Source organism: Lissotriton helveticus, chromosome 7 (genome assembly GCF_964261635.1).
Source record: "Lissotriton helveticus chromosome 7, aLisHel1.1, whole genome shotgun sequence".
NCBI classification, from domain to species: domain Eukaryota; kingdom Metazoa; phylum Chordata; class Amphibia; order Caudata; family Salamandridae; genus Lissotriton; species Lissotriton helveticus.
Window position 1 is genome coordinate 403,330,796 of NC_136068.1, and position 20,338 is coordinate 403,351,133.

A 20,338-nucleotide genomic window follows, 5' to 3' on the forward strand; every position below is an offset into this window, starting at 1 on the left:
GTATATTAGTCTCCCAGCAAAGGAGATTCCCATTATGCGGATTCATGGGAATATGTTCCTAGGACTTGGAGAAATACTATCCAAAATCATTAAGCCATTAAAAAATGGGCAGCGAAATCTAGCTAAAGGCAATACATGGGATGACAAAGGCTGCCGTAACGCTAAAAAGGAACTTATAGCGGCTGTAAAAAGCAATAATGCATTGGTAGTAAGGGAGAAAAGGAGCTGCTATAAGGGTACAATTGCCAGGGCAAAGAAAGGCTGGGATGAAAAAACGTGGTCTGAATTATTGGAAGCATGTAAGGTACATGATCAGGAACTATTCTGGGGCCTAATTGCTAAAGGCTCCAAAGGTGGAACACTCAGTAGGGATATGTTTTTGGAAGCAAATATTTGGGTTTCACACTCTTCTGATTTATATTCCCTCACCAATAATGAGCCTATTTTTCTCAATGACAACTCAGGACCTAATTCAAGTGTGACACCCCTGTCGTTTAGTTTGGTAGAAACCATTGATGCCATCAAAGCAATAAAACCAGGGAAGGCCCCTGGACCAGACAGGATTCCAGGCGACCTATGGAAGCATGAAGACATGATATGGGCCCCATATATTAACTGTCTTTGTAACAACATTGCTAAGGGTGCCCCTATTCCTGACACATGGCGGGGTGCCGAGATTGTTAACTATTGTTAAAAAGGGGGATCGCATGAATCTGACCCATTATAGACCTATTAGTCTTATTGATATCCTTCAGAAGGTATTTGTGAGACAAGTTTTAAGTAGGCTGAGTTCCTGGATTGGGGAAACTAGTACCCTAACCAAGTTTCCAGCTAGGTTTTAGAGAAAAAATTTGCACAATTGACCAGGTGTTTAGATTTTTATGTCTCATCTGGAAGTATATCAAAATAAAGAGGGCACATCTGTACGTGGCCTTTGTTGACCTCAGGGCGGCCTTCGACCTTGTCCCCAGAAATGCCCTCTGGTTAAGATTGAGGGACCAGGGTGTTCCTGGAGAAATTTTGGAACAGATTGTCAGGTTGCATGAGGCTAATTATGCCAGGGTGAGATGGGGCCCAAACGGAGAACAGACTGATCGTATTAGTATAAAGAGAGGGGTCAGGCAAGGATGCGTATTGGCACCGACACTGTTCTCCTTGTATTTTAATGGCATACCGGCCACCCTCTTGGGCTGCGAGCATGACTCTCCCAAGTTGGGTGGTGACTACGTCCCTGCACTGTTATTTGCAGATGATACTATTTTAATATCACAGACACCCAAAGGTCTACAAAATGTATTGGATACCTTTGGGTCTTACTGTAAGATGAAAGGATTGGACATCAACTCGTCCAAAACAAAGTATATGGCGGTTAATCCTCATAGGAGTTTTAGAAAAACACTGATGGTTAATACTGAAACGATCGAATATGTGCCAAATTTTAACTATTTGGGCATTACCTTAGACACTAAACTCGATTGGAAATCTCAAATAGATAAAAGTAAAATGATCCTCACCCAGAATCTAGTCCCAATAGCAAGGCGGCACAAGAGTACTTACTCCAAAGCTATCTCCCCAGCATTAGAGTTGTACAAACACAAAGCCTAATCGGCTTCACTTTATGGGGCCAAATCATGGGGCTATGCTGCTAAACATGCCTTTATGTCACAAGAGAACATCTTTTTCAGGAAAATACTAGCAATCCCACAACGCACATCCTTACTTCCACTCGTAATGGATCGGGATATTCATCGTACTGATGACCATGTGGCCTTACGACCACTGTTGTATTGGATCCGTCTGTGGTCAACAGACGAATTGGTAGATTATAGAGAAGCCCTAAAAGAAATTATGGAATTAAAAAATGTAACAACGCTGGTATGGCTGAACCATATCGAGGACTGGTTCACCAAATTGGGGCTAAGTCATTACTGGGCAGATCCTGAGTGTCTTACTTTGAGCTGGAAAAAACTTCTAAAAGAGAGATACTGGGCGTTTGTTATAAACTCAAAACTACATAGCCTGGATCTGGAGACTTTAACTCTCAAGTATCTTGGCATGAAGACAGAGAGTATATCCTATCATCTCTAGCTAAATCACTGTATTTAAAATTCCGTTACTGCGTATTACAAATCAAAGTCAACACTGCAAGATGGATGCACAATGTGGGTAATGTAGGCCAGGACGACCTGGCCAAATGTGAATTATGTAGTATTGACGCTAAAGAGGATGAAGCGCATGTATTATTTTTTTGTTCTGCTTACGCACAGTCCAGGATAAAATGGATAAAATCTATTTGCAGACTCTTGGGTTTTAGCGACGTTAAAGAGGCGGAGAGAATCTTTAGAACTGAAACAACCCAATCCATTGTTTTTAGTGTAAGCAGATATCTCCTTTCCGTGGAGATAATACAAAGGAGAAGGGGGATCGAGCTCTAATGACACTTGGCCAGACTTTCATTTAAAGTAACACAACTGCTAGAGGTGGGATGGGAAATCATGAGTTTGTCGTGGTACTGCCTATAACTTTTAATTCTTAAAATGTAGTGCCCTTTTTCTTCATTTGGAAAATGAAGCTATATCACTCAGATTAAGCATGTTTTAATGAAACATCAATTGTAATGTGGTGATTGTACTAATGTTATTGAAATGAAATGTTTTTAGATTTGAAAAAATTTATTTATTGTTATAAAACCGCAAATGCCTATGAATGGTCGTCAATCGGCAAAGTGATCTATGGGAAAACGGGCGCGGAATAGGAAATAGGTCCTGTTTTTTTATTATAATGTATGTACATCTTTTATGGTTCTTGTTTTAACCGAAATAAAGATATTTGATTTGATTTGATAAAGGGTGGTGTGAGAAAGTGCCTCTTTTATACATGGGTAGCCCCCACTTTTTTTTGCCTGGTATTTGATGTGGTTGTGATTGTAGTGCACAGGGAGCCTGCCAACCAGGCCCCCTGTGCCAGTGCTTCTTCCCTAAAACTATTTCACAATTGGCCCTTCAGGACCCCTGCAAGTCCCTATTAAATTGTACCCAGGTCATTGGGAATGAAGAGAGAGTCCCTTAGGGACCCCCCACCAAGGCCCTGCAGACTGCCAGTGTTGCATGCATGGCGTGGTGCATACAAAAAGACAAAGTCGACATGGCACACTACCAGTGAAGACATGGCTTGGCAGTTCGGGCTGGACTGTTCCCATGAGGCACAGGGTCAAGACTAATTTGCATATGGCCGTGTCTGAACTGGGGTGGCGCGGTGAGCAAAATAACGATGGATTAAACCCAGATCTGTGACCGGGGGTGAATGTTTTGCCATTGTGCAACATTCCGCCCATCATCTTGTGTTTTTTTCTGTTCGCCCTATGTGGGTAGGGTATGACCAGACGTGGGTCCCGTGCTCACTACGCCACTGGAGTCAAGCTATCCTGGCTGATGACGACTGATAGCCAGAAACCGGTCCTAGGATGCTTGATTCCGGTCCAGGGAAGACATGGCTTGGCAGTTCAGGCTGGACTGTTCCCATGAGGCACAGGGTCAAGACTGATTTGCATATGGCCATGTCTGAACTGGGGTGGCGTGGTGAGCAAAAGAACGATGGATTAAACCCAGATCTGTGACTGGGGGTGAATGTTTTGCCGAACTGCGAAGCCAGGTCTTCCCTGAACCAGAAACAAGCATCCTGAGAACGGTTTCTGGGTAACACCCTTCATTAGCCAGGCTAGCTTGAATCCAGTGGCAAAGTGAGCAAGGGACCTACGTCTGAGTTTCCTCATTGAAGATCATTGGGCGCCAGATACTGTGTTTGCACCCTGCATCCAGCCGCCTCTGTGTCGCTGGGACCCCTGCTACCGATTTACCTTCCTGCAAGCAGTGTGGCTCCAAGCACACCCAGTCTCCATTAAAACACATTGGGCCTATCACTAAATTTGACCTCTGCACCCGGTCGCCTCTGTGCCGCTGGTGGTGCAGACTTTGTTCTTACATAAACCTTGCCCTCTGCTGACTTTAACCCCTGAAGACTGGAACTGTAAGTTGGCTACATACCCGCAAAACTGCATTGTTGTTTACCTCCATAGGATAACAACCAACTGTTTGAAAATTGAACTGTGCCGACTTTTAAAAGACTAAAGTATTTTTCCTGAAAAACTTACTTACCTTTTTCTGAAGATCTTGTTCTTAAAATAAAACTCCAACAAACTTATTTTTCTAAAATTATTGTGGATCTCCTTTTTGTGTCATCTGTTCCTTATTGTTCTATGTGTGTGCAATAAATGTCTTACACTACTCTGTGTTAGGCCTAAGCTGCTCGCCCACACTACCACTAATAAAGCACTTTGGGTTGACATTGAACCCTGTACACTTCTGGGGAATCTCTGGACTTTGTATACAGTATAATCACCTAGTGGTATACCATATACAGATAATAAACAAAAGGGGGAGGGAGAGGAAAGAAGTGGATTCTGTCTCCCCTGGCAATACGCATAAACAAAAGGAATCCACTAGATTGGGTTCGGTGATCCCTACAGTGGTGGGGAGCAACCAGTGTTGTTTAATTTAAATTTTTTAGTTTTCACTTTCACCTCACTACTCACATTCTACCACTCCACACACACCAACACACACACACCAACACATAGTTCACTTTCAGTGCTCCTACGTAGTCGTGAGTCGTAGCACGCCGCATTCCGTAGAGGTTTGCGAAGACCCCGATGATGAAGCATGACACCAAGGGGCCTTTTGGTGTGTGAGGGGTATTTAAACAACACTGGTTGCTCCCCACCACTGTAGGGATCACCGAACCCAATCTAGTGGATTCCTTTTGTTTATGCATACCATATACAGAGCCAGCTTCCTACAGGTGGTAAGGGTATTTATTTTTAGGGTTATGGGCGTTGGTAGTCAGAAAGGGTGGTATTTGTATGGTTTAGGGGTGGTAAGTGGTAAAGGGTGGTAAAGCATTTTAGTTGTAATGTTAAATCAGTGGCTTTAAAACTCCAGCATTGTAATGGCACAATGGTGGTCTCTAGAGCCAATATTTTAGTCATATATGGTGTGGGGCAAATACACACTGCTGCCCACATGTGACATTTAACGTCAATAGTACTGGAGCATTTGGACTGCCAACTTGCCACAGCCTACTGGAAAATTGAATAAGTCAATTGAGAGTAACTCGTTTTGACGTATTTAGAAATATTTTGAAGTAAACACACATACTGCAACAAAATATTAACAAACAACCCCACTCAAGCCACATTCAACAGTTTTACATTAGACACCTCCCGGAACATGCAAACCTATGTCGAGCAAATAATGAAGTCATATAGTCAAAAACTCCACTTGATAAGTAAAATCGACATCTATTTCTAAAATTACTTTTGCTTAGCTCTGCAAGTCCTAGAATTGTCCAATGTTGAGTTTTTCACTTCTATCCTGTCAGACCTTCCCCAAAACACAGAGATTCCCTCTAGATACCACTCTCTTTATCAGGCACTTCAATCAGTTTATTCAGGTCCATAAATAACTCAAGTGGCTCCCCTAAAACCCCAGAATCAACTTTAAACTGTCACACAGAAACTCACTGTAGCGCTATACACTATCATATCATGCCACTATGCTTTCCCGATCATATGGCTTGGGAGGTCTCAGTAACCAATCACCTTATGTCTGGAAAATCCCAAATAAAGAATCATGCAAACTTAAGGATAATGCTGCGCTTGTGTCAGTGACTTTTACCTGCAATGCTCTTACATCTCAGCACACCACCCAACCTCCTCGATGTTTGCAAATATATACGAAATGCTCCTCTATAAAAAGCTCTCTAAAAACTGTAAATGCCATTTACTATAGTTTTGTTTGCAAATTATTATCGACTCTTTCTCTCTGCCATTCTTACTCTCTCTCTTTTCTTACCTATTCCTTTGCTGCTTGTAATTGCCCTGCAGCCTCGGGGATTGTACAGCCATATAAGATAAATTATGAAACATGGCAAAGCATGAGGTCCACATTCTAGGACATCAAACAGAACAAGCATCTCGATCTGTGACATAACACAGATATTGTTAATGACAGCATACAATTGCAAAATGCACCCACACTGACATAGTATAGGCTTTATAAATTACTTCCTGTTAATCTTCACTTTTCTCAGTCTTACTCTTCCTCATCACACTCATTACGATCCCTCCTGTAGTGCATTGGCACTTAGGCCCACATTTCGAGGACTTGACTGCACGGACACATGGAGTATGGTACTGTAGTACTACTGGTTCGGCGACGTGTAGCCTGTAGGTGGGGTCAGGGCAGAGCACCCAAATTCAAGGAATGGATTGGGGAAATGATACTCTGGCAAGATCAAACAAGCACATACGCTGACCTTCTACCGACCTTTTCACGCCCCCGGGATATTTGAGGCTCGCTTCAATAGTATCTTCTGGCACATCCCACAGACATTGGTCCTGATACATGATTCCTCACGCTCCTTATTGTGCCTTAAGGCTTGTATGCTGCCTGTCACTGTGAGATACCTACATACTTGCATGAATCGCTTCCTGTCATTCTCTCTTGTTCATCCTCATTCACTATACTGAGCTACCCCTCGCAGGTAGATTTGTGCTTTATGCTCTAGATGGGGAATGCCCGTTGTTCCTTAATTTATTTTGCTTCCATGGTACTTTCATAACGTGCTACCGCTGAACTACTATGGCTGTACTGTATGTATTTTTTCACGAAATGTCATTAATATGCTGATTGTTTCTTTTGTCTGCTGTAATTCGCTATGTGAACAAAACCTCAAGAAAAAATAAAGTAAAAAAAAATGGAGTATGGTACTGTAACTGGCCCAGGGCATGTGCGCCCGGCCCCCTTTATTAGCAGGGTCACCTGACCGGTGTTGCCTGTGATGGGTTGGTGTGCAGTGTAGGTTAACAGCAGGCGTAACACTAGAACGTGTCCAGCAGGACACTACATCCTTCCCAAATATTAATGAAAAAGAAACAATCAAAACGTCCAACCTATCAAGAAAGCCAAACAACAATACACAGCACCAATGAGTCTCTTCAGGCCATCTGCTAGGTGGTGCTGGAGCTCTGGCCCACCCGGTCAGGAAGCTTTTGTAATTTTTATGTATTCATTTATTTGAGTTTTAAATATCCCTGGCTAGACCCGGAGGTATCAGAGCGCTTTACATGAGGAGATTTACACCACTTACAAGTTGCACATTGTTACACAAGATACATCAGTTACAAGTTACATCAGTTGGTTAGGGAGTGTGGAAGGGTAATGGGGGTAATGTAAAAGGGTAATGAGGAGGGAGATACGGCGGAGAGATAAAGTCTGAGAGAGATAAAGTCTGCCCAATGTCCGGCTGGGTAGGTGAAGGCCGAGGGGAAGTCCAGAGCCCATCCCCTCTACAGCTATCAAGGTAGCTCCACTGGGCATCAGTCAAAAAGCTAAGTCTCCACGGCCGGTGGCAAGATTCACAGGTTCAATGTCATGATGGGTGAGTCGGGTTGGGGGGTGGAGGGTGGGGGAAATGAGCGAGGTCTGGTCGAAGTTCCCTAAAGGTGCTGACGTATTCATACACTCAGTCTGTATGACCGTCGCCCACTGCTATTTATCTCTCCTGCTTACCTGAAACTGAGTACTACCCGGTACCACAGCCATCCAGACATCACCAACGGGCATCGGCCACACTGAACTGGTTGGAAACTGGAAGTGTTGATGGAAAATCACCCAACTTGGGGTAAAAGATAAATAATGACCCAATATCAACATTAGAGCAAAAACAGATGGCCAAATCCCTGATTGAAATGTGATAAGATTTTGAGTCACAGGCGCCATCTGCAGTCAGGGCTTCTTCACACACAGACTATTCTGTTGTTGTGGCTATTTATGTCACTTTATCCATGCACAGCTTATGTTCTCTGCCCCCGGGGCTTCTCCACGCACATACTGTTCGGTTCTTGAGGATGCTTATGTCATTGTATCCACTGGTTCCGGTTCACGTTAATGGTCACCATCTGCCATTCAGGGCAGCCATGACTCACGGACACTCCACAGCCGCGCCCTCTTCCAGGAACGGCGGTAAGGGTATACGACATTCCGCCCAGCAGGGGGCCCGACTACCGCTACCTCGCGTATCTGTCCCAGGCTCGCACAGAGGGCCCCTCAGAAATTACTCAGATCACTACCATGCCCACAGGACTCTTCAGTGCAATCCAGCCACAGCAGCCGGCGCAATCGCTCTGCTCGCCGATACCAGAAAGGAGGCAAGAGGAGTTGCTCACTCACATATGTCTCCAGAGTCTTCTACGGCATGAGAGCCGTCATCTCAGTCTGCCCTTTGTTCCCTCTGTCAGGGTGTCTTTGGTCAGCTTTGGTCCGCCTCGGCGATGAATTTCAGATGGACCTGCTCTCGTGGTGTTGGAGCCTATTTACAAAGTTCATAATAGCAGGGCATCTGGGGAGAGGATGTGCCTTACGGCTAGAGCGGTCGACCTCGGACCTGGAGAACCGGGTTAGAGTCTCAGCAACGATTCTCAACATCCCGTGATTATAGGCAAATCACTTAATCTCCCTGTGTGAATTTGACGCTTTCTTCACGGAGAAATCACAACTTATCTCCATTGACCTCGCCTACTAAGAAGGCCCTATTGCCCCCTTCATTAGCTGCCTCGCCCTCCGACTTCCTTGAAAAGCATATCCCGACCATCGTTGATGTTAAGAATAATGCCTCTTGGGGCTCCTTTTCCCCTTTTAGTGAAAAAGCCCTTGAAAAAAATTCTCCAGACTATCAACCCGTCTAACCACTTCGGGGACCCGCTGCCTCCGGCCATCTTCAAGGAAATCAAGAGCGCTCTCATCCCCACCTGGACCAGGATTGTAAACGCCTCCTCATCTCAAGGCTTGATCCCCGACTGCCTAAAAGCAGCCCAGGTCTCACCTATTCTAAAAAAAAAACAACGCTAACAAATCGGATCCCAATAACTTCTGACCTATCTCCAACATCTCCTCCCTTGCAAAACTTCTTGAAACATGTGTCCAATCCCAGCTCTGTTCTCACACTGAAAATTACCAACTCTTAGACCATCATCAATCAGGTTTCCGGAGGGGTCACAGCACTGTATCGGCCCTTGTCTTGTCTTTGGCAATCCCACTGAAAACACTAAACAGCAAACTCTCTGGTCCCTCTCTTCTGCCTCTGGCACAAGTATTTCGCGCTAAACTCCTCCCAATAATCACCTATGGGAGCGAGGTACTTAGAGGCAGAGATGCCAAGATCCTCGATAATACAATCACAGCTGCTTATAGAATTATTTTCAGCCTGCCCAAGCGAACCTCACCAGCACAAATCAGGCTAGAATTTGGCATCCAACAACAGCTCCTGGCAAGACAGGGGGCCTATATTTCAGCCAGGGACAAAGTAAGGAAATCCAAACAAGGAACATTAAACGAGCACATATGGACGGAGCTAGTGCAACATCCATCCTCACCAGCAGCTAAGTTCCTCACGAGCAGCCTGGCAAACACGGGATTAAAGCAGCTTTGGGACACCCCAGTAAACAATACAACACTTAAAAATCTGGTCAAGAAATCGATCAAACAACTATCATGGGTTCAAGATAAGGCAGCCCTTTCTAAAAGAACGCACGGTTGGATGACCTTGAACTCTTACTCAATGAAAGCACCACAGAGTTATTTTGGTGAGGGGTATGCCAAACCCGCTAAAATGTGCTTCTTAAAGTACAGGTTAGGTTTGCTACCCTGCATCCAAAACTTACCCCGCTGGCTAAAAACCAAAGCAGGCTTCCTTTGTCGGTTATGAGGCCTAGCGCAAGAGGACATGCTGCACTTGATATGCTCCTGCGAGAAACTGCTGGACGAACGTAAATACCTGTTGAAACACCACTTCAATCGACGAGAGATACGCACACGAAGGAATGCAGTCCTTGCCTGTTTTTCATCCCAGGATCCTCAGCTGAATTGCAGCTTTATAAAATTTATGAAGGCAGTGGAAAAGAGGATGCCAAAAAATTTATCTCTAAGGGTTTCAATATTGCTGATTAAACATAACACCATCCTCTGCCATGGTTGACCTCTTGAGAAAATGAGGATACCGGGAAATCAAAAATATTTTATAATACAAAACAGAATCAAATTTTTTTTTAAACTAATCGCACAGGATGACATCTTGTGCCTAACTGAACCGAGGAACTGTGACTGCGTTATACCGGTTTTTATTAATCATGTAGTTTTAAAATCTTTTTTATTAATCTGCTTTGTATTGCAATGGTTTTAAGTAACTATGCTTAATAAAATGTACTTACTTATTTACTTACGTATCGGCCCTTGTACACATTTTTGATGACATCCTGAAAATGCTTGACAAAAACTAATCCTGCCTCCTGATCCTCCTTGACCTTTCCCCTGCATTCGACACGGTCAATCATGACATCCTCCTATCAATCTTACAAAACAGAATAGGTTTCTCGGATCAAGTGCTCCTCTGGTTCTCATCCTTCCTTCTCCACAGATCTCAAAGATTCAAGATAAACCACTCTCTCTCTCAGCCTTCCCCAGTACTTATGGGGGTCCATAAGTACTGAAGGATTCGCCCTTTCACCTATCCTCTTCAACCTTTTCTTGGAACCTCTTACTAACCTACTCAACTCTATGAACATTCTCTTCCACATGTATGCCGATGACACACAACTCTATTTGAAAATGTCATCCCTGGATAACATCATCTCGTTAAATTCTATCCTCATGTCGACTCAAAATTGGCTAATGGAGAACCATCTCCTGCTCAACGCCTCCAAAACGGAATTCTTGCTCACATCCCTGCCGAACAACACCCCCAATATCAACTGGATGCCTCACCTCACTGCTCTCAACTGCACTCTGATCATCATAGACTCAGCCAAATCGCTCGGAGTCACAGTTGACAAACACCTGAATATGAAGACTCATATCAGCAACGTTTGTAAGGGAGCGAACCACTTGACGAGGACTCTCAAAATGATCAAACCCTTCTTGCCATAAAAGGATTTAAAGCAGGTTGTACAAGCTCTTGTCTTACCAAGGTTAGACTATGGCAGTGCAACTCTCTGTGGCCTTCCTAAATTTGCCCTGGCTCCACTCAGGGCCTCGCTGAACTCTGCAGCAAGACTGATTACAGGCTCCAAACGAAATGAGCACATATCCCCAGTCCTTAAATCTTTCAACTGCTATCCTTTGAAGCAAGAATCCAGCTAAAGATTGCAATCCTGAGTCACAAGGCCCTCCACTACAATACTCCCACGAATCTGGCGCAAAAACTTGAATTATCCTGTGTGGGGAGGGCATCTAGAAGCACCCCTACTCTCCTCCAGAAACCTATCATGCTCAGCAAAAAGAGAACGTGTCACCGAGCCTTCTCTGGTGCTGCCCCTCAAATATGGAACTCTCTTCCTCCGGATGTTCGCATACTCTCCTCGACAATGGCTTTCAAACTGGAAGCCTAAAGATTCTTAATGAGCAAATTCTTGCCATAAGGGGATGAGGCACCTATAAGGCGACTATCTCTTTGTTCCTAGCTCCATGGCACAACTAACAGTCCTCTGCATAATATTATACCTTAAACGTGTACCATTGTTTACTGTTTAGCATTGGTTTTTGGGGGGGTTCCCTCAATTACTATGTTTATTTCATTTTGTCTTCTCTACCAATTTACTGTAAAGCACTCTGATACCCTTCGGGATCTTGTTCCCGCTATATAAAACCTTATAAATAAAATAAAATAAATAAATAATGTGTTCATCTGTAACAAAACTGGTGCTCATGTAAAGCACTCTGATACCTCATGCCTCGGGTCTAGTTTGCACTATATAAAACCCTGAAGAAGAAAAAGAAGTGGCTGGGGCTTTCCTTGGAGGCGATGATGCTTTCCAGTACCCAACAGCCAAGCAGCGTCTGACTTGCCTCTCCCGCCTGGACTGCCCTCAGACCGAAGTCTCCTAGCGGGCCTTCCTGCCGGCTGCCAACGGACCGTGTGAACTGTTTCGACCAAAGGCGACACTGAGGAACTGACAACAGGACCACAGCCAAATAGATCGTGTAGCCACAGAGGTTAGTGTCTCGGTCTGTGTGCTCTCGCCCTTAGGACTCAGGTTGTATGGCTTCCTCAGGTGGTCTTTGGGGTGACCAGTTTCCGTCTGCGACCTCCACACTTCCCGGTGCCTGCCGTGGAGCAGCTGCTGACACATCTCTCTGATTCGGGTTCTCCTCTCACAGAAACTCCGTTGAGGCCCTTGTCCCTGGGGTGCCATGTGACTGCGTGGGCTGTGCAGGCCTTTCGTAGGCCGAGCTGAGGTGTCGCTGCAGAGCTCCAAACAGGGCCATGGCCAAGCCTCATGTAACCCCAAGGGTGTATAGCCCAATGGTCGAGTATGCTCTTCTTCTACAGGCTTCAGGTTTACAGGGGCACACAGAAGGTTCCTGGGTGGCTAGCCTCCCACGGCGCCAGGAGTGCCTCTTGGACCTCTGGATGTCTTGAGTGTTTGGATCCACTCTGGTGGCGCGATGCTCCTTCAATGTCCTTGGTGATGATGCACCTGGATGATGAATATGATGATATTTGTTTATTTTACACTTGGGTAAACAGGCGGCGATCCCTTGCTGTAGGTGACTTCGTGAAGTGAGGAGGACTGGAGGGACTTCGTGGCCACTTCGGTTATCTTCAGACAGGTGCATTTATTAGACGTGATGCAATCGATGCCAAGCAGCCGGTGGCAGGTGAGTGGACAGTCGCAATGTGAAGCGTGGGGCCTAGACACAGATCGCACTTGTTAGCGGTTTACGGTTGGTCCTCTTGCGAACCTGTCTCCAGTGACGTCTCTGCACCCCGGTGGCTGGCTTGTGCTGATGAACACTTTCTCCAGTGCTGGCATTAGTCTTCTGTCCTGTCGCTCTTCTCCTTTTCAATCTTGCGCACCTGTGGTGGTTGTTTGCCCTGTGGCGTTGTGCCACTCTCTTTTCCTCCTTGGTGGAGTGGTGTCTTGCCACGGTCTTCTCCTCCTTCCGACCAGGTTCCTCGCGTAGATGTGGTGCCCTGCCACATGTCTCTTGTTTGCGCTCATGGGTTTCTCGCCGATCACGTCCGGTTCTTGGGACTGTCTATACTTTGCTGTTGACCTGTCGCAGGTCTGTCCTGTTGGTAGGACGTGATTCTTCTCCTTGAGGCCCTCTTGCAGGCCCTTTTCCCTCCTCAGATGTTTTCACGGTGCTCCTCTGTCAGGGTGGCAGATTACTTGTTTGCTCGAGGGTGTTGTGCTTATGCCTCGAGCCTACGCCGTGGTGGCATTTACTCCTGCTTCCATGCAGGCATGCTTGGCGAGAACAGTCACTTTGGGTCACGTACTCTTTCCTTGCTGTAGGAATGTGGCGTCTGGCCACATATCACCTTAGCACATGTTGCAGTGGCAGCTGACCACGGGGAGTGTGCGACTATCCTCTTGCCTGTCTTGGGCCGCCGGCGACTCCGTCTTGAGGCAGTGCAAGGGAGGACACTGTGCTGTCTTTTGGCCCACTGTGGGGTCTATACTGGTGCTGGTGCGGTGGAGATGTAGAGGATCTCCCTACTGCATTCAGCATTGCTTCTTCTGTGTGGAGAGGTCCCTCTCTCCTGGGTGCTAGGCAAGCCCGCACAGCACTGAGGGAGAGTGCCGCAGTTTCCAGGTGGCGTCAAACAGTCACTAGGCTCTGTGCGCTCAGCAAACGTTCCCCTTGCACCTTCATGAACTTGGATGCTTTTGGGTCCTATCGCCTTCACTGGGCCTTGCTTGGCACTTGAGGCTTCTGCTAGAGTCTTGTGGCTTCTTGTGCGAGTATCGGTCTCTCCCCCCATCTAACTGCAACTGATAGGCAGCAAACATGGGGCTTGTGGTGCTCTACGGCTAGTTTCTCTTTCCTTGTTTAGGCATCATTGGGGTACTGTCCTGGTTCCTGCTAATTAGGGACAGAGACTCTGGGTGGCTTGCATGTGCCTTTCCTCCGATTCTGCAGTTGCTGGCAGTGTGTTTCCCGCAGTGGAGTCCTGCTTACCTTCTCTTTCAAGTGCTGTTAGGCTGCAGGTGCCTTTGTGGGACTTTGTCCAGGTACAGTGCGATAATGTACAGCTAGATGGCACTGCAGTGGTTGCAGCAGCCTTTCTTGAGTGCAGCCTGGATGCTGGGTATGCCGGTGCCAGAGGGGGGTGGGGGGGGGGCACACAAATGCTGGTGTGGTTAATTTTCCATGTTGACCCCGGTTGTTGCCTCCGCCGCGAGTCAATACAGTAACTAGTTGTGGGTGCAGCTGCTTGCTCTGCGGCAGCACATTATGTAGGTTGTGGGGGTACTCTGTATTCTGTGCTTTAGCCGTTTCATACCAGTTACTATGACCAGGATGCAGTGTCCAGACCAGGCACCAGGTGGCACTGCAGACCTTCAGGAGGCCACAGCAGGATTCTCTTATGCTGGGATCCTTGCGGCTGTTCAGGTGCGCATAGAGCAACATTCTTCCTTTTGTGCTGATGCTGCCTTGAGACCTCTTTAGCGTTAGTGCGGTGTTGGTTGCCTGGGCTGTTGATGGGGCACTGCAAACCTTTACCGGCTGAAAAAATACACATCACTGCTCGCCGGGCAATCTCCCTGCACAACAGGCTGGTGTGAGAGCTGTAGGGTTTATTTGTAGCTGGGGCTGCAGGAAGGATTGTATATGGGCCACGCAGGGCGTGTCTGTGTCTGTCTCTCTCCTCACTCATTGGGGGTAGGTTGGCTGGTGTGCATGAGGTGCTTCTGCACGACAACAGTGTTGGCAAGTGGCTACCTGAGGGCCTTGCAGTCTTCTCTCGGACAGTATCAGTGTTTCCCGACAGTCTATGCCAATTCAGGGTGTGGTTTAAAGAGTCGCCACTACGTGGTGCTTCAGTTTCCTCTATAGGCTACAGCGGCCTTCCTGGTGTCGCGAGCCTCCAGAGATGTCGGCACAGAGACGGCAACCTATGCAGGTGTGGCTTTCTCACCCTGTTGTCTCGGCGCCTCTGTCGCGGCTACTACCTTCATTATTTTAAGTTGATGTTGGGTGCAGTGCAGGCAAGTGGGCCGTCAGGTGCTGCTGAAACACTGTACGAGAGCTCCGGCACCTGTCCGAACGTGGCAGGCCTCGCGGAGCATCGGTGTAGCGCACTGAACCACTATGTGTCATTGTGCCCGTATAGTCCAGCAGTACAAAAGGGGGTGGTGATGGAGGGAGCATCTGAACCAATCAAACACTCACACCCAGTCAAAAGATCTGGGTTTAATCCATCACCGTTCTTTAGCCCACTCTGCCACCCCAGTTCAGTTATGGCCATATGCAAATCAGTCTGACCCTGTGCCTCATGGGAACAGTCCAGCCCGAACTGCCAAGCCATGCCTTCCCATGGACCGGAAACAAGCTTCCGAGGACCGGTTTCTGGCATTACAGCCGTCTTCAGCCCGGCTTGCTTAAATCCAGTGGCAAAGTGAGCAAGGGACTCACGTCCGAGCATACCCTGCCACACTTATGGCGGCCAAAGCGGTACAAAAGGGGGTGGTGATGGAGGGAGCATCTGAACCAATCAAACACTCACACCCAGTCAACAGATCTTGGTTTGATCCATCACCGTTCTTTAGCCCACTCTGCCACCCCAGATCTGACATGGCCATATGCAACTCAGCACCCCCTTTTGTACCGTATAGTCCAGCAGGCGCCGCTGAGACAGGTGTGGAGGCCCTTTATGCATGATGAGCTGTTGTACAGAAGGTAGGTGCTCACCTTTTCCTTGCTGCCACTGCTTGGGCTTGGTCGCTGGAGCGCTCCCAGCTCCTCTTGATGCTGTGAGCCGGGCTGCTGACTCTTTTGCCGCTCTGTGTAAAACTTGTAAACTTGGAGATTTGTAGAGTGCAGTTGTTGCCCGAGGGCGTCCAAGCGCTAGTACGGGTGGTAGTGGCACTCATTTGCGACAGAGACCACAGCAGGCTTGTCGCAGTGGTGAAGCTTGTGTAAGTGTTGGCCTTCTCACCCGGCGCAGAGGTGCAGCCGTTGTGTGCTTGCAGAGAATTCCATGGGCCTCTTCTTTCTGTACCAGTCTGTTCCTGAAGATCTCACTGGTAGTTGGGCAGCGCTGCATGCCTCACCTTGACGGTCCGTACGCTTCTGTCATCTGCGTTGTGCTCTTCGTGCACTACGTGGGCCTCTTCCACAGGCAAGCAGTGTCTACGAAGGTGCCGCTTACTTTGGCTCCTCTTTTCACCATAAGGGACGTTTGAGTCACTTCCAGGAAGCAAACAGGGTCAGACCCGCACCGTCGCCATTGCAGTGCATTTGGCATTAGGCCACATGTCAAGTATATGACTGCACGGACACATGGAGTATGGTACTGTAACTGGCCCAGGGCACGTGCGCCCGGCCCACTTTATTAGCAGGGTCACCTGACCGGTGACGCCTGTGATGGGTGGGTGGGCAGTGTAGGTATGCACAGGCGGAATACTAGAACGTGTCAAGCAGGACACTACACCTCCCACCCCCCTCCAAGCCTTTGATATTGCTTATAAATGTCAGGAGGATTCTGGGTAAGCCCATAGCTTGTATGGTACCCAGGATGGTGGGTAGTACTTACTAGAATTCTCCTGTGTTTTGTTTTCTGTCCAGAGGGTAGAGTCACCCTCATGATGCAATTTCTTTGACGACGACGACGAGTAATGAAAATTAATAATATGTAATCGGGAAATCACACAGCATGAATGGACATACTGACATCATCAAAATACGCAAGCCACCTTGAGGACTAGAATGCCACCCTGCAAAAACTATAGGCAACATCTTGCTGAACAGAAAATCCTGATATCATTTGGAGAGGAGTATCTAAACTTTGCACACAGAAAAATGTCACGGCTGACTATGTTGTCTTAAAAAGGGGGTTTAAAGTTAACATCAGATTCGCCATGCCCTTCTGTCTGTGAAGCGAACGTTTGCAATGCTCTTTTCCTACACAGTACAATTGAATGACAATAGGCAGTGCTGGAAAAACAATGGAACATCAATGGAATGGAGACTATGCGGTTACAAAAGCAAGCAAAGTAAACAGTTAAAATCTTTCTTTTACATTTTGATTTCTGCACTTGTCGCTCTTTTCTGTATTGTATAATGGGGAAGATTCGCAATACGTGTCCAGGTTTGTAAATCACTCGGGCACTGCAGTTACAAAAGTGCCACAAATTGATTCTTAATGCCACCCCACCTGGAAGTAACATATTTTTAGATTCTTTAACAAAATTCTTAATGCCACTCCACCTGGGAGTAACTTATTTTTAGATTATTTAACAAAAAAGGGGGTCTTGATGATTGAAGCGATAAATTGTGTTAGGGTTTTAATTGTGGGTTTATTTTTTGCTACATCGTTTGTATGGTTTTAATTAAGTAGCAAATATTTTCAATGTTAGTCACCCATTTCAACTTCACAAATGCCACAATGGGTAGTGTTCAAAGCAAAAGAGCGTCACTTCCGGCAAACACAGCAAGAGAACGCTATTTTTCTCCTAATGCAAATACACAGGCTTATATCAAAATGCGCAAAAGCGGGCAAGTATTTTGAAATTGTTGCGAAGTTGTTCTGAAGCGGATTTCTCAGATTCCAATTCATTCTACCTTATCCACTTTTGCTTCTCCCTGGCGTTCAGACGTTCCCTCTAATTCGACAGACTCTCTTTCGGATCGTAGGGTCCTCTCTCCGGTTCTACTGGTCCCACTTCCCGTGTCAAAAACCTTGGTTTTCCCTCTGCCTCCCTCACGGCGACCACTCATCTCCTAGGAAACGGCTGGCAACGGAAGCACGAGGCGCAGGCGGAGCTTCGGCTGTGAGACAGAGGCGGGGCTTCGGCTATGGGCGTAGCCCGAAGAAAGCACGACACGACGCAGTTTGTTTTGGTTTTATTTTAAAGACGTACGTGATAAGAGGTCTTTTCGACTGTCTCCCGTGGACGAAACTTTCGCGTTGGGTTTTGGTGGTCGGACGGATTTTCGTTCCATACCGGAAGGTCATCGTCTCGTGCATTTAATCTGTTGACTAAATTATTAAACGCAGAACCAGCCCCGCTGAAGACAGGCTCCACACCGTTGCCTTATTTTGAAACCCACTTCTTTTCATCGCAGTTGAGGTCTAGATTCCGTGATTCGCTCCTGCGAAAATTCTCTTCAACTGGCCTTTAAGAGGGCTGGTACCGAATTGAAAACTGTATTTGAAACTGGTCCCCATTGTGCCGTGTATTTACTTTCTTAACACAGAGGCGGATGATTTTAGCATGGTCGGATTGGTAAGGCAGCCACTCCGATTTCGACAATGAGCTGGGATCCGAGTAGCAGCTGTGGACCGCGGTTTTTTTTGGACAGCGTAGTGGGCATTTTGGCATCTGTCTGTACTGTTTTGTTTAGATGCCGCCAGGCCATTTGGCCGACTCTCGCCTCCACCCTTCCTACAATAAGACTCAGATCCTGGGTGGAGGTACGATTTATTAATGGTAAGCTAAGCAATGCCGAAGTGAATTAAAAACAAGCATTTGCAGTGCGATAGGTCTCGCATTTATTAAAGTAGAGCTGTTGGCATTGGAAATGACAATTTTTTTACTTTTGTTAGTTTATTTGCAGTTGAGTAATTGTATTTACATAGTGCTATTGCCGTTGGTATAAGAAAACAAAAGTAAACAAGCGTTTGCAATGCAATTGGTTACGCCTTTGGACCGTACATGTATTTAGCTATGCAGCACATTAGCCTGCGTGCTAAAACATCTACTGTTCTTTAACATGGAGGGAAAGTAAGCACCAAACTGCGTGACACGCCAGGTATGGGAACACATGGAGAGAAATATTGCCTTTCAGCAGGATATGGTACAGTCCAAAGCTCTGTTTTTAATATAAAATCAGTCACTTTGGTGGTCATATCACTGAAAATATAAGATTTGAAAAAAATATTATTGTCTACGGGTGCTTGTGGAAGGCAATTTCTATAGACTGGAATCTAGATAATGTGAAATTGAATTTGGTGTTTTGCTGACCTGCACTGGCCGTTTTCTATCAAGAAAGTTATATAGAGGCAGTTGCTACAAAATTAATAAAAATAAAGTCCCTAAGCACAAAGCAATTATGGTATTTTACTGACCACTGCTGGTTGTTTTCTATCAAGACAGTTAAATAGAGGCTGTTGAACAGAAAAAAAGTCCCTAGGGCTTATCTCCAGAGCCCACAAAGTACATACACATATAAATATATACTAAAGTACATACAAGAGGTCCCGAATGCTCAACCTAAAAAACTACTTGATGAAGTTAATGCCGCACCATTTTGTGGGCACACGCATACATTCAACATGCACGCATTTGCATAAAAAAGGAGAATTTTATTTATATTTGCAGACCTGGGATTGATCGTACATTTTAGAGAAAGCAGCGAGAAAGCACTGTTTTAAAGTGTGGCAAAAATGCAATTTAAAAATATATAGTAGGTTTGGAAGGTGGTGGTAGTGAGGCAACATTGTGAGCTGGGAGAGAAGATCTGGACCTAGATCTGAATACAACAAGAGGGAGAGAACGCCAGCAAAAGAGGCAATGTGGAGCGTGGGCGTCGGCTAAAGCACAAGGGCTACGGAGAACAACACAAGGGCAGGTGGGGGAAGAGAAGCCTATGTACAGAGAGATCAAGGGGTTAGAAATGCACACGAAGGGAGATAGTTGAAAAACACATGTACTCTCATGAAGTGCTTAAACAAAAAGGAAAAACGAATCCCTTAAAAATAAGCACAGAAGCCATCCAATCGGGGGTGCCGCTCGTAGTCGAGACTGTTAGGAGTTTTTACCTGTTGCCCGTTACTCCTGGACCTGCCACTTCTCGCTGGAGCACTGTTGCCGACTTTGGGGCCGATACTTGGAGGCACCGTTTGGAGCGGGACTACTGCGAGGACCAGCAGTCTGTGCGGCTCTCTACCTGCCGCACCTGGGTCCTCTTCCCGCCCCACCTCCCAGGACTTTAAAGCGACTCGCGGCCCCCGCTCCACAGGTGCCGCTCGTAGTCGAGACTGTTGGGAGTTTTTACCTGTTGCCCGTTACTCCTGGACCTGCCACTGCTCGCTGGAGCACTGCTGCCGCATTTGGGGCCGATACTTGGAGACACCGTTTGGAGCGGGACTGCGAGGACCAGCAGTATGTGCGGCTCTCTACCTGCCGCACCTGGGTCCTCTTCCCGCCCCCACCTCCTCCTACTTAGCTACGCCCATACCTGCGTCTCGCGGGACACGCGCGGGCGTCGCCGGG

At 46.6% G+C, this 20,338-nt stretch overlaps 1 protein-coding gene across 1 annotated transcript in view; it reads right to left on the reverse strand.

Annotated features, from left to right (window-relative positions):
• LOC144766785 (dynein axonemal intermediate chain 4-like) overlaps positions 1-17,895 on the reverse strand; it is a 335,338-nt gene extending 317,443 nt beyond the window's left edge. The window contains exon 1 of the mRNA XM_078650516.1: positions 17,685-17,895. The gene's annotated coding sequence lies outside the window, so the exon portion shown is untranslated. The remainder of the gene's footprint in view (positions 1-17,684) is intronic.
• Between the last annotated feature and the right edge of the window lie 2,443 nt (positions 17,896-20,338).